Source organism: Musca autumnalis, unplaced genomic scaffold (genome assembly GCF_047663935.1).
Source record: "Musca autumnalis isolate F117 unplaced genomic scaffold, ASM4766393v1 scaffold_2, whole genome shotgun sequence".
Classification (NCBI taxonomy): Eukaryota; Metazoa; Arthropoda; class Insecta; order Diptera; family Muscidae; genus Musca; species Musca autumnalis.
Window position 1 is genome coordinate 228,165,961 of NW_027411755.1, and position 12,477 is coordinate 228,178,437.

The 12,477-nt window shown below is 29.4% G+C and overlaps 1 long non-coding RNA gene across 1 annotated transcript in view; it reads right to left on the bottom strand.

Annotated features, from left to right (window-relative positions):
- LOC141395330 (uncharacterized) overlaps positions 1-12,477 on the bottom strand; it is a 101,135-nt gene that overhangs the window by 38,047 nt on the left and 50,611 nt on the right. The window contains exon 3 of the long non-coding RNA XR_012410612.1: positions 10,440-10,495. This is a non-coding gene — a long non-coding RNA (uncharacterized lncRNA). The remainder of the gene's footprint in view (positions 1-10,439; positions 10,496-12,477) is intronic.

A 12,477-nucleotide genomic window follows, 5' to 3' on the forward strand; every position in this document is an offset into this window, starting at 1 on the left:
GACACGACAAATATTTTTTAAAAAATCCACGGGTAGGACAAATATTCTTTAAAAAATCCACGGGCACGAAAAATGTTCTTTAAGAAATAAACGGGCACAAAAAACAATTTAAAAAATCCACGGACTCGAAAATTTTTCTTCAAAAAAGCCGCGGGCACGAAAATTATTCTTTAAAAAATCCACGGGCACGAAAAATATTCTTTAAACAAATTCGCGGGCTTGAAAAACATTCTTTAAAAAATCCACGGGCTTCAAAAACATTCCTTAAAAAATCCTCGGCCTCGAAATTTTTTCTTTAAAAAATCCAGAGGTTTGAAAAATATTCTTTAAAAATCCACGGGCTTGAAAAATATTCTTTAAAAATCCACGGGCTCAAAAAATATTCTTTAAAAATCCACGGGCTTAAAAAATATTCTTTAAAAATCCACGGGCTCGAAAAATATTCTTTAAAAATCCAGGGGCTCGAAAGAACTTCTTTAAAAAATCCACGGGCTCGAAAAATATTCTTTAAAAATCCACGGGCTCGAAGGAACTTCTTTAAAAAATCCACGTGCTCGAAAGAACTTCTTTAAAAAATCCAAGAGCTCGAAAAATATTCCTAAAAAAATCCACGGGCACGAAAAATGTTCTTTAAAATATCTACATGCTGGAAAAATATTCTTTAAAAATCCAGGGGCCTAAAAAAATTCTTCAAAAAATCCATGGGTTTGAAAAATATTCTTAAAAAATCCCACGATTTCAAAAAATATTCTTTAAAAAAATCCACGGGCTCTAAAAAATATTCTTTAAAAATTAACGGGCTCGAAAAATATTTTTTAAAAATTAACGGGCTCGAAAAATATTTTTTAAAAAATCCACGGGCACAAAAAATATTCTTTAACAAATCCACGGGCACAAAAAATATTCTTTAAAAAATCAACGGGTACGAAAAATATTCTTTAAAAAATCCACGGGCACGAAAAATATTTTTTAAAAAATCCACGGGCACGAAAAATATTTTTTAACAAATCCACGGGCACGAAAAATATTCTTTAAAAAATCCACGTGCTTGAAAATTATTCTTTAAAAAATCCACGTGCTTGAAAATTATTCTTTAAAATATCCACGGGCACGAAAAATATTCTTTAAAAAATCCACGTGCTTTAAAAATATTCTTTAAAAAATCCACGTGCTTGAAAAATATTCTTTAAAAAATCCACGTGCTTGAAAAATATTCTTTAAAAAATCCACGTGCTTGAAAATTATTCTTTAAAATATCCACGGGCACGAAAAATATTTTTTAAAAAATCCACGTGCTTGAAAATTATTCTTTAAAAAATCCACGGGCACGAAAAATATTTTTTAAAAAATCCACGTGCTTTAAAAATATTATTTAAAAAATCCAAGTGCTTTAAAAATATTCTTTAAAAAATCCACGTGCTTGAAAAATATTCTTTAAAAAATCCAGGTGCTTGAAAAATATTCTTTAAAAAATCCACGTGCTCTAAAAATATTCTTTAAAAACTCCACGAAAAATATTCTTTAAAAAATCCACAGTCTTGAAAAATATTCTTTAAAAAATCCACGGGCTTGAAAAATATTCTCTAAAAAATCCATGGGCTCGAAAAATATTCTTTAAAAAATCCATGGGCTCGAAAAATATTCTTTAAAAAATCCACGGGTTCGAAAAATATTCTTTAAAAAATTCAAGGGCTTGAAAAATATTCTTTAAAAAATCCACGGCTTGAAAAATATTCTTTAAAAAATCCACGTGCTTGAAAAATATTCTTTAAAAAATTCAAGGGCTTGAAAAATATTCTTTAAAAAATCCACGTGCTTGAAAAATATTCTTTAAAAAATCCACGTGCTTGAAAAATATTCTTTCAAAAATCCACGTGCTTGAAAAATATTCTTTAAAAAATTCACATTCACAAAAATATTCTTTAAAAAATCCACGTGCTTGAAAAATATTCTTTCAAAAATCCACGTGCTTGAAAAATATTCTTTAAAAATCCACGTGCTTGAAAAATATTCTTTAAAAAATCCACGTGCTTGAAAATATTCTTTAAAAAATCCACGTGCTTGAAAAATATTCTTTAAAAAATCCACAGGCTTGAAAAATATTCTTTAAAAAATCCACGGGCTTGAAAAATATTCTCTAAAAAATCCATGGGCTCGAAAAATATTCTTTAAAAAATCCACGGGTTCGAAAAATATTCTTTAAAAAATTCAAGGGCTTGAAAAATATTCTTTAAAAAATCCACGGCTTGAAAAATATTCTTTAAAAAATCCACGGCTTGAAAAATATTCTTTAAAAAATCCACGGGCTTGAAAAATATTCTTTAAAAAATTCAAGGGCTTGAAAAATATTCTTTAAAAAATTCACAGGCACAAAAATATTCTTTAAAAAATCCACGTGCTTGAAAAATATTCTTTCAAAAATCCACGTGCTTGAAAAATATTCTTTAAAAAATCCACGTGCTTGAAAAATATTCTTTCAAAAATCCACGTGCTTGAAAAATATTCTTTAAAAATCCACGTGCTTGAAAAATATTCTTTAAAAAATCCACGTGCTTGAAAATATTCTTTAAAAAATCCACGTGCTTGAAAAATATTCTTTAAAAAATCCACGTGCTTGAAAAATATTCTTTCAAAAATCCACGTGCTTGAAAAATATTCTTTAAAAAATCCACGTGCTTGAAAAATATTCTTTCAAAAATCCACGTGCTTGAAAAATATTCTTTAAAAATCCACGTGCTTGAAAAATATTCTTTAAAAAATCCACGTGCTTGAAAATATTCTTTAAAAAATCCACGTGCTTGAAAAATATTCTTTAAAAAATCCACGTGCTTGAAAAATATTCTTTCAAAAATCCACGTGCTTGAAAAATATTCTTTAAAAAATCCACGTGCTTGAAAAATATTCTTTCAAAAATCCACGTGCTTGAAAAATATTCTTTAAAAATCCACGTGCTTGAAAAATATTCTTTAAAAAATCCACGTGCTTGAAAATATTCTTTAAAAAATCCACGTGCTTGAAAAATATTCTTTCAAAAATCCACGTGCTTGAAAAATATTCTTTCAAAAATCCACGTGCTTGAAAAATATTCTTTAAAAAATCCACGTGCTTGAAAAATATTCTTTCAAAAATCCACGTGCTTGAAAAATATTCTTTAAAAATCCACGTGCTTGAAAAATATTCTTTAAAAAATCCACGTGCTTGAAAATATTCTTTAAAAAATCCACGTGCTTGAAAAATATTCTTTAAAAAATCCACGTGCTTGAAAAATATTCTTTCAAAAATCCACGTGCTTGAAAAATATTCTTTAAAAAATCCACGTGCTTGAAAAATATTCTTTCAAAAATCCACGTGCTTGAAAAATATTCTTTAAAAATCCACGTGCTTGAAAAATATTCTTTAAAAAATCCACGTGCTTGAAAATATTCTTTAAAAAATCCACGTGCTTGAAAAATATTCTTTAAAAAATCCACGTGCTTGAAAAATATTCTTTCAAAAATCCACGTGCTTGAAAAATATTCTTTAAAAAATCCACGTGCTTGAAAAATATTCTTTCAAAAATCCACGTGCTTGAAAAATATTCTTTAAAAATCCACGTGCTTGAAAAATATTCTTTAAAAAATCCACGTGCTTGAAAATATTCTTTAAAAAATCCACGTGCTTGAAAAATATTCTTTAAAAAATCCACGTGCTTGAAAAATATTCTTTAAAAAATCCACGTGCTTAAAAAATATTCTTTAAAAAATCCACGTGCTTGAAAAATATTCTTTAAAATATCCACGTGCTTGAAAAATATTCTTTAAAAAATCCAAGTGCTTGAAAAATATTCTTTAAAAAAATCCAAGGGATTGCAAAATATTCTTTAAAAAATCCACGGGTTCGAACAATATTCTCTAAAAAATCCATGGGCTCGAAAAATATTCTTTAAAAAATCCACGTGCTGGAAAAATATTCCTTACAAAATTCATGGGCTCGAAAAATATTCTTTAAAAAATTCACGGTTTCGAGACAGTGGATTTTTTACAGAATATTATTCGTAGATTTTTTTAAGAATATTTTTCAAGCACGTGGAATTTTTAAAGGATATTTTCAAGCAGCTAGATTTTTTAAAGAATATTTTTTTTAAGCACGTAGAATTTTTAAAGTATATTTTTCAAGCACCTGGATTTTTTTAAAGAATATTTTTCAAACACGTGGAATTTTTAAAGATTTTTTTCGTGTCCGTGAATTTTTTAAAAAATCGTCCGAGCTTATATAAAGGCGTCTTCTATATATAAGAGTGGATCTTATATATAGAAGTCCTCATTGAGTCATCTTACATAAAGATGGCCTTACAAAGGGTTTGTCTATAGATCTCCTAATGTGTATAGATAGAGAGTTTGTAGATAAAAGTTCTCTTAATAGGTTTTTCGTAGATAGAATTTCGTTCAGTAGGTCTTTCACATTGAAATGTATTTTGAACCTAGACCACATTGTGGATCTTTGTTAAATGCATTGTTCCTCCTATTTGTGTGATCGATTGATGTCACTAATAAAATTGATACTATTTTCACTGTCAAACCACCATTGTCTGCTTTTGTTGTATTTGTTATTTTTATCTCTTTAATTTGTATTATATTCTATCATGGTTATCAGTCATTGCTGTGGTTGGATTTTTACCGCACACATATATTCTTCCGAAGCGCAATTCGGTCGGGGTAGATAGGCCATAAAAAGAAACAATATTGAATTGTATTTGTCATACAATCGTATTCTAATTGATGTTGTCAATTTCTAAACCAATAAATTAGATTACAATCATATTGTATATTGATGATGACGATGATGATGGTGACTGATGACTGACGACCGGTAAGCGAGCAAACTAAGCAACAGAAACAAATCAAAAATATTAAATTGATTGTTCATTTTTTATTGGCAGATTGGTAGGGCTAACAGTCGTTAAAGCTGTTATGCTTTTTGTGGTGAGAGCAAAGTAAGGATTGCGGAAGTGATTTCAGATAAAAATGATTTATCCTTCATTTGCCAATGTGAGGCAGAGACAGCAGGGAAAACTTCGTTATTTGCATATTATTGAGGAGTTGTATTTTTCACGAAAGGTCTCTCGAAACACATTCTGTCCAACCACAGGTTTGAGAAGAAAACCATTTCACATACCTATGTATATTGGACCCATATCGAAAAATTCTCATCTAGAACATAATCTTCAAAGCTCTTCTTCATATACATATCTACATTATTTATGTGGCTGTCCATCGTGTAGCTGAGAGTTTTTAAATCACCACCCTTATACTTTAGGCAAAATCTCTTAGTTTTCCCCCCTTAGGAATAGCCTTGACATCAGAAATAAATTTCCCTGCACTTAAAATGAAATTTAAATTTTGTGATTATCTTCACACACACACACGAGAGGAATTCCATTACACTTGTCACATAATTTCAGGCTTAATGTTCTGCTTAACAAATATGTTGCCTACTTTAGGGAGTTAAATTAAAGAGAAAGAAAAACTTACATTTAAATGAAATTAACATTGCAGAATGGCGACAGCCTAACCATGACCATCATGGTCTGTGAAGTGAAAAGTTTTGCAAAACTTTAAACATTCATTTTGGAAAGTTCGCACCTTTTTTCCTGTCGAAGTGTCCGACCCCCTTTTATCTTATGGGCGAAAAACTTTGCACTGTTTAAAGTTTTTTTTAAATGTCATTTTGGTGTATTTCCCTAAAGTCTAATTAATTTGTAAAATAAATTAAGACTAATGAGAGAGGGATACAGGGAGAGGGAAAGCAACAAATTGCCATGCAAAATGTACAATTTGCACTCCCCTCTCAAGAGATTAAGAAGAAATTCCATTGGCCACCAGGGGAAACATGTTCTTCTTCGGTCTGTCTGTCTGTATTTCTGTGTGTTTCTGTGTTTTGAGGTTAGTTATTATCTTAACAACTTAATTGGTAATCTGTCTAAGGATTTAAGTGTTTGCGACAATTTAAAAATGAAAATAGATTATTAGTGGAATATTGAAGATATTTCAAATCATGAGAGATTGTTGCATATAGAATAACAAGGAGGTGAGAAATATTTAATGTCCGGGTGTTTACGGTAGGATTTAGCATGAGACTTGGCATTCGTATTGGCATTTTCGTATTGATTTTCAATTTAAATATTCAGCCTAAAAGTATGCCCATCAATTTCACATTGTCCTATAACTAACTTATATAAAATCTTTGATATTGAGATATAGACGCCGCACACCTTCAATTCGAATTTTCAAATTGTGCAATTAAAAATAGACTAAATGGGTCGTCTATTTTTAATTGCACAATTTGAAAATTCGAGGATCCTTTCAGAAAGTCTTTTAATCGGTTGGATATATAATAGGGGGAGTTCTGCTTACGGGAGACTCTTTTTAGATATACAAGATCCCTTCTGTCAAAATAAGACCTCTTTATAGGTTCTACGACGACCTGTCAACAGGTTCTGGAAAACGTTTTTGCATGTGAATTTTTAAAGAACTTTTTTTAATCCAGTGATTTTTTAAAGAATATTTTTCAAGCCCGTTGACTTTTTTAAAGAAATATTATCGATCCCATGGATTTTTTTAAGAATTTTTTTTTCTAGCCCGTGGGTTTTTTTTAAGCATTTTTAGGGCGCGTAGATTTTCTAAAACAATTTTGTTGAAGCCCTTGGATTTTTTTTTTTTGGATTTTTTTTGAGCCCGTGGATTTTTAAAAGAATTTTTTTCGAGCCCTTGGATTTTGTGGAAGATATTTTTTGAGGCCCTCGATTATTTCATAAGATTTTTTAAGGAACTTTTTCGAGCCCGTGGAATTTTTTAAAGATTGTTTCTCGTGCACTTGGATTATATAGGTATATTTTTCGAGTCCTTGGATTTTTTTTTTAAAAAATATTTTTTAAGTTCCCGGATATTTTAAAGATTTTTTTTCGAGCCCGTGGATATTTTACAGGATATTTTTCGAGCCTGTGGATTTTTAAAGAATATTTTTTGAGTCCGTAGATGCTTTAAAGAATATTTTTCGAGTCCGTGAATTTTTAAAAGAATTTTTTCGAGACCTTGGATTTTTAAGGCGTATTTTTCCGAGCATGTGGATTTTTTTAAAGAATATTTTCCTAGACCGTGGATTTTTAAAGAATATTTTTCGAGCCCGTGGATTGTTTAAAGAATATTTTTCGAGTCTGTGGATTTTTTAAAGTATATTTTTCGTGCCCGTGGCTTTTTTAAAGAATATTATTTGTGCCCGTTGATTTTTTAAATTTAAAAAATATTCTTTATCGTGCCGGTGGATTTTTAAATTTATAAAATATAATTTTTCGTGCCGGTGGATTTTTTAAATTTAAAAAATATTCTTTTTCGTGCCGGTGGATTTTTTAAAGAAATTTTTGGAGCCCGCTGATGTTTTAAATATTATTTTTGGTTTTTTTAAGAATATTTTTAGAGCCCGTGGATTTTTTAAAAAATAGTTTTCGCATCCGTGGTTTTTAAAGAATATTTTTCGAGCCCGTGGAATTTTTAAAGGATATTTTTCGAGCACGTGGATTTTTTTAAGAATATTTTTTTGAGCCTGTAGAATTTTTAAAGATCGTTGTTTGACCCATGGATTTTTTTAAAGAATATTTTTTTGAGGCTGTAGAATTTTTAAAGAACATAGTTTGACCCTTGGATTTTTTAAAGAATATTTTTCAAGCACGTGGATTATTTAAAGAGTATTTTTTAAGAACGTGGAGGTTCTAAAGAACATTTTTTGAGCCCGTGGATTTTCTGAGAAATCCAGGTGCCTAAAAAAATTCTATAAAAATTTTATGTGATTGAAAAACATTCTTTAAAAAATCCACGAGCTCGAAAAATATTCTTTAGAAAGTCCACGTGCCTAAAAAAAAATTGTACGTGCTTGAAAAACATTCCTTAAAAAATCCACGGAAAAACATTCTTTAAAAAATCCACGAAAAATATTCTATAAAAATGTATGTGCTTGAAAAACATTATTTAAAAAATCCAGGGGCTCGAAAAATATTCTATAAAGAATTCACAGGCTCGACAAATATTCTTTAAAAAATCCACGTGCTCAAAAAATATTCCATAAAGAATTCACAAGCTCGACAAATATTCTTTAAAAAATCCAAGGGCTCGAAAAATATTCTTTAATAAATCCACGGGCTCAAAAAATATTCTTTAAAAAATCCACCGGTTCGAAAATATTCTTTAAAAAATCCACGGGCTCGAAAAATATTCTTTAAACATATTTTAAATATTTAAACAATATTTTTCAAGCACGTGGATTTTTTAAAGAATATTTTTCGAGCCCGTGGATTTTTTAAAGAATATTTTTTGAGCCATTGGATTTATTAAAGAATATTTTTCGAGCCCTTGGATTTTTTAAAGAATATTTGTCGAGCTTGTGAATTCTTTAAACTATATTTTTAAACTATATTTTTTAAAGAAGATTTTTCCAGCCTTTGGATTTTTAGTCCATGGATTTTTTTAAAATATTTTTCGTGCCCATGGATATTTTAACGAATATTTTTGTAGATCGGGACGTTTCAAAGAATATTTTTGGAACCCGTGGCTGGTTTAAAGAATATTTTGCGAGTCCGTGGATTTTTTAAAAAATATTATTCCGGCAACTTGATTTTTCAAAGAATATTTTCAAAGGCCTTGAATTTTTCAACAAATATTTTCGGGCACGTGGTTTTTATAAAGAATATTTTTTGAGCCCATGTATTTTTTAAAAAAATATTTTCCACTCCGTGGATCTTTTAAAAAATATTTCCAGCGAATGTGATTTTTTTTAAAAAAATTTAGATTTTTACCTGAATTTTTCAAAGAATATTTTGCGAGCCCGTGGATTCTTTAAACAATATTTTTCGATTGTTTAAAGAATATTTTTCGAGCCCGTGGATTTTTTAAAGAATATTTTTCGAGCACGTGGATTTTTTTAAGAATATTTTTTTTGAGCCTGTAGAATTTTTAAAGAACATTGTATGACCCATGGATTTTTTTAAGAATATTTTTCAAGCACCTGGATTCTTTAAAGAATTTTTTTTTGCCTGTAGAATTTTTAAGAAACATAGTATTGGATTTTTTTAAAGAATATTTTTCAAGCACGTGGATTATTTAAAGAGTATTTTTAAGGCACGTGGAAGTTCTAAAGAATGTTTTTCAGGCATGTGGGTTATTTAAAGAGTGTTTTTTAAGCACGTGGATTATTTAAAGAGTGTTTTTTAAGCACGTGGAGGTTCTAAAGAACATTTTTGGAGCCCGTGGATTTTTTGAGAAATCCAGGTACTTAAAAAAATTCTATAAAATTTTTATGTGATTGAAAAACATTCTTTAAAAAATCCACGAGCGCGATAAATATTCTCTAAAAAGTGCACGTGCCTAAAAAAAAATTATAAAAATGTTACGTGCTTGAAAAACATTCCTTAAAAAATCCACGGGCTCGAAAAATATTCTTTAAAAATCCTTGGGCTCGAAAAATATTGTTTAAAGAATCCACGGGCTCGAAAAATATTCTATAAAAAATTTACGTGCTTGAAAAACTTTCTTTAAAAATATTCTTTAAAAAACCAAGTGCTTTAAAAATATTCTTTAAAAAATCCACGTGCTTGAAAAATATTTTTTAAAAAATCCACGTGCTTGAAAGATATTCTTTAAAAAATCCACGTGCTTGAAAAATATTGTTTAAAAAATCCACGTGCTTGAAAAATATTCTTTAAAAAATCCACGTGCTTGAAAAATATTCTTTAAAAAATCCACGTGCTTGAAAAATATTCTTTAAAAAATCCACGTGCTTGAAAAATATTCTTTAAAAAATCCACTTGCTTGAAAAATATTCTTTAAAAAATCCACGTGCTTGAAAAATATTCTTTAAAAAATCCACGTGCTAGAAAAATATTCTTTAAAAAATCCACGTGCTTGAAAAATATTCTTTAAAAAATCCACGTGCTTGAAAAATATTCTTTAAAAAATCCACGTGCTTGAAAAATATTCTTTAAAAAATCCACGTGCTTGAAAAATATTCTTTAAAAAATCCACGTGCTTGAAAAATATTCTTTAAAAAATCCACGTGCTTGAAAAATATTCTTTAAAAAATCCACGTGCTTGAAAAATATTCTTTAAAAAATCCACGTGCTTGAAAAATATTCTTCAAAAAATCCACGTGCTTGAAAAATATTATTTAAAAAAATCCACATGCATGAAAGAAATTGTTAAAAAATCCACGAGCTTGAAACATAATCTTTAAAAAAAATTCACGTGCACGGAATATATTCTTAAAAAATCCACGGATAAACCTAACGAGGCCTCTTGTGTACAGTCCCTATAAATTTTATTAAAGCTCAATAAAATTGTTCTCATTGATTCCAATTAAAAATATGACATTGTATTCAAACTGACATCCAATTACTTAAAGTTTCTGAGACTCACCTTTTTCTCCTTCACTCTCCGTGTTTTTTTCGGTTAACACGAACAAATTGCCCCCTCTGTAAATGAAAAGAAGAAGAAAAAACACCATTAAATTGTGTTGCATACTTTTAGATGTGTGCTAATATATGACATTGATTTAATGCCTACATTTTGGGAAAGAGGTCAATATTAAATTGTGTACAAAATTGTTGCATATCCTAAAGGGCCCTTGGAAAATATTTGTTATCCTTTAAGTAACACAAAAAATATGATATTGTTTACAACAACAAAAATTGTATTTTTGTATTTACGAAAATAAAATGAAAAGCAATAAAATACCAACAGCCTGTCCGGCAATAAATGGCAAATAATGCATTTCAAGGTTATAACAACAACAGTATAATGGAAAGGACTCCGAAGTTAAGGCAACAATACCAGCCAATGGCAACAACTTTAGTTACATCGTTTCGTTTGGTGATGTTTTTTATTGTTAGTGGAATTTTTTAAAAATAAAATAAAAGTGTTTTTAGTTGTCATGGAAGACTATGGGCAGGCACTACAAAACTCTGTCATTAAGTTCAGTTGTAACCACGGCGAAAAATGTGTTGATCTTTTGTAGGGGCTTCCAGTGCTCAATTTTCTGCGTGGAAATCGTCATGTCAACACTTACTCTACATTGGCCCTCATAATATCCTCTACATATTGCAATGTAGGGTAACCATAAGAATTTATGTCCTTTAAGCAGTTATGCCGAAATTGTTGTGGAGAAAAGGGCATTTGCTTGAATTTTTTAAGGTTCACTTCGTTTGCTGTTTTGTTAACAAACAAAAGCTTTTCCACATACATAAACAATTTGTTTTGTAAACTTGCACTGCTCGAATGCCTGCCTGCCAGCCCGGCAGCCTCAGCTCGACTTGGTTTTCTTTCTTGGCATTCGGACAAAAAATGCATTTAATATATTACTTTTTCTACATGGCCGCTCACTTCTTGTTGTTACCCTTGTTGTTGTTGGAGTATGCTCGGCCTGTTGGGGAATTTTTTTATAAATTTGTTTGTTCGGTGGAGAAATGGAGAAGTGTAGAGAACACACAAAAACTTTTAATGTGTTTATTTTATTTTTTTCACATTATTTATTTTGTTGCGAAATTATTGAAGATATTTTAAGACTACCGAATAGTTGGCACGGCCAATTATGGAGGCTTAGGAAATTGAGAGGATAACTACGTCAATGGGAGGAATTGTTGACATGGATACAATTTGCAACCAAGCACATGAATTTCTTAAAGAATATTTCCGAGCCATGGATTTTTTAAAGAGTATTTTTCAAGCACATGGAATTTTTAAAGAATATTTTTCAAGCACATGGAATTTTTAAAGAATATTTTTCAAGCACGTGGATTTTTTAAAGAATATTTTTCAAGCACGTGGATTTTTTAAAGAATATTTTTCAAGCACGTGGATTTTTTAAAGAATATTTTTCAAGTACGTGGATTTTTTAAAGAATATTTTTCAAGCACGTGGATTTTTTAAAGAATATTTTTCAAGCACGTGGATTTTTTAAAGAATATTTTTCAAGCACGTGGATTTTTTAAAGAATATTTTTCAAGCACGTGGATTTTTTAAAGAATATTTTTCAAGCAAGTGGATTTTTTAAAGAAAATTTTTCAAGCACTTGGATTTTTTAAAGAATATTTTTCAAGCACGTGGATTTTTTAAAGAATATTTTTCAAGCACGTGGATTTTTTAAAGAATATTTTTCAAGCACGTGGATTTTTTAAAGAATATTTTTCAAGCACGTGGATTTTTTAAAGAATATTTTTCAAGCACGTGGATTTTTTAAAGAATATTTTTCAAGCACGTGGATTTTTTAAAGAATATTTTTCAAGCACGTGGATTTTTTAAAGAATATTTTTCAAGCATGTGGATTTTTTAAAGAATATTTTTCAAGAACGTGGATTTTTTAAAGAATATTTTTCAAGCACGTGTATTTTTTAAAGAATATTTTTCAAGCACGTAGATTTTTTAAAGAATATTTTTCAAGCACGTGGATTTTTTAAAG